The sequence below is a fragment of the Dermacentor albipictus genome, chromosome 8, assembly GCF_038994185.2.
Source record: "Dermacentor albipictus isolate Rhodes 1998 colony chromosome 8, USDA_Dalb.pri_finalv2, whole genome shotgun sequence".
NCBI lineage: Eukaryota > Metazoa > Arthropoda > Arachnida > Ixodida > Ixodidae > Dermacentor > Dermacentor albipictus.
The window spans coordinates 61,833,120-61,835,537 of NC_091828.1; the positions used below are offsets into that span (position 1 = coordinate 61,833,120).

At 42.8% G+C, this 2,418-nt stretch overlaps 1 non-coding gene across 1 annotated transcript; it reads right to left on the reverse strand.

The window, feature by feature from the left end:
• Positions 1-952: 952 nt before the first annotated feature.
• Positions 953-1,034, reverse strand: TRNAS-AGA (transfer RNA serine (anticodon AGA)). The gene has a single exon. It is a non-coding gene; the product is annotated as a tRNA-Ser (tRNA).
• Between the last annotated feature and the right edge of the window lie 1,384 nt (positions 1,035-2,418).

A 2,418-nucleotide genomic window follows, 5' to 3' on the forward strand; every position in this document is an offset into this window, starting at 1 on the left:
CTTTCGATAAGTGACGTGTGAGCGACGCATAATTCTTTCGTCATAATCATTTATCTTTGTATGCGAACTTCCAGTTATATTGTAGGCAAACTGTGTTAGTGTAAAAGTAAAATTCAGTATATCATAAGAACGAGGGGATGGTTACGAAGTAGATTGAAACTAGTATCCATAAAAAAGCACTACATAAGGAAGTAAATATAGCGTTCATTGCGATAAAAAATATTTTCTAAATAATGATTTCTGTAGTTTGTTAGAAAAAAATTAGAAGAGTCTTGGAATTGTGACTGCCCACGAGAGGAAAAAGAAAAGGGGGGTGGGGAGGCAGTGGTTATGGCGGAAGAAGGTTTTGTTGGCCACAACAATCTTAAGGTTTTCAGAAATACCTCATAGATGGCGCCACCTACTCGCCCTTTTTCGAAAAGAATTGTGTAAGTGGTGCAGGTATGTTTATGCCATGAGAAAACAAATGTGAATCTCTCACATCTTATTCCATATGCCCGTATGCCTCTCTTGTAATTTTGATATCTGCAGTTATTTCGCAATAGTCCTACCTCTTCACCGAGTGTTTACAGCCGCAACGGGATGCGTCCGTGGGAATGGTGCGAGCTATCACAAACGTTGTGACTCGTGTTGCATAGCCTGTGCAGGTGCTCCGAAGGTTCCGAATCGGGGCGTCAGTGATGCTGAACATTTTTAAAGGAATCTATTATTGCGAAGAAGAAAAAACGACATCAGGGTCAAAATATTGGCACTACATACTGGCTTGCTTAGCGCACCCCACGCCAGGTTAGGTCGGGAGCGTCCTCTCTGGCGTAGTATAAACAGCGAAATCCTCTTTTTGATTAGAATAAAAGTGATTAGAAGTTGTGATTCGCACAGAAGTGCAATAGGTGTGTAATAAGTATATCTGAAAAAAAATTAAACGTATAAAGACATTTGCGAAAAGAAAATGCGCAGTCGACAGGATTCGAACCTGTGCGGGGAGACCCCAATGGATTTCTAGTCCATCGCCTTAACCACTCGGCCACGACTGCGAGATGCTCGCCGTGTATCAAAATATCCTGGTAATACGTGAACTAAAATTTTATTTTTTGCTCTTATTTTCGCAATTGAGACACGTGATGGAGGATTTCGCTCTAAATCAGGGCTTCCCAACTGATAACCAGCGAATTCAATAACTGACCTCACTGGTAATCACACGGGCCGCACTTTAAGGAGAATTTACAGGGCGGGGCAAAGATACTACGCAATTGTATCGGAATTGTATCGGGATACAATACAAGATACTCGGACAAGTGTTTGAGATGCAGAGGTGTTGGGCTGCTGAGCACGCGGTCGCAGGATAGAATCCCTGCCACGGCGGCCCCATTTCGATGGGGGCGAAATGTGAAAACACTCGTGTGCTTCAATTTAGGTGCACGTTAAAAAACCCCAGGTGGTCGAAATTTCCGGAGTCCTCCACTACGGCGTGCCTAATCAGAAAGTGGTTCTGGCACGTAGATTATTATCTCAAGATACTTCGATACATTCGCAAATTTCGTATCATATATCTACATAATGCAGCAGCAAATGCGTACGCACAAAAAAGTTTGCTTGGAAATTTCTTAACTCCGAGCAACCTTAATGTTTGTCTTTCAGTCTGTTATGAACGAGAAGCAATTGAGGGGCTTAACCGTGGGGCCCGTTTTTTGTTAATTATATCATAAGAAGCCAACTAACAAAGACACCAAGGACAACAGAGGGGAAATTACTTGTACTGACTAATTGAAATAAACAAATTGCGAAGGACGTGGGATCGTTCCCCACCTGCGGCAAGTTGGTTCTTCATCCACTTTCAATTCCATTAATGTATAATTTATTTATTCCAATTAGTCAGTACAAGTAATTTCCCCTGTGCTGTCCTCGGTGTCTTTGTTTGTTGGCTTCTTATGATATGTCAGTCTGTTAGTATTTCAATATGTTTGTCTTTTTTGCTGAAAGTATATTTTTATTCCGAAACAGATTATTGGGCCGGGTTGCTTTGGCTGCTTAACATGAAAGCTCTTCACACGCTGCATTGTCAAAGATTCTTTCTCGTCGCTTTTGTAACTGATGGGAGCCACTGTTCTGCCTTCCGACCAGCTAGCGAATCACCAGTCAATTACAAAAACGTCAATAAGAAGCCTCAGCACGATGGCGCAAATACCGCTGTGGAGTTTTACCTCGTCTGTAAACGCATTCAGGTATGTAGCAGCAACAACGCTGGTAGCGACATTTCTTTTTTTTTTTTTTGCGACGCGTCGTGCTTACAGAGAGCACATAAAGCTGCAATGACCTTTCATATCCTGCTCATCTGCTGGCGTACGGCGTTCGTTAGCGACAAATTCGCGTCGCACGCACTGACGTACACAGCGCAGTACGGCGGCTACGAGCAAGTGT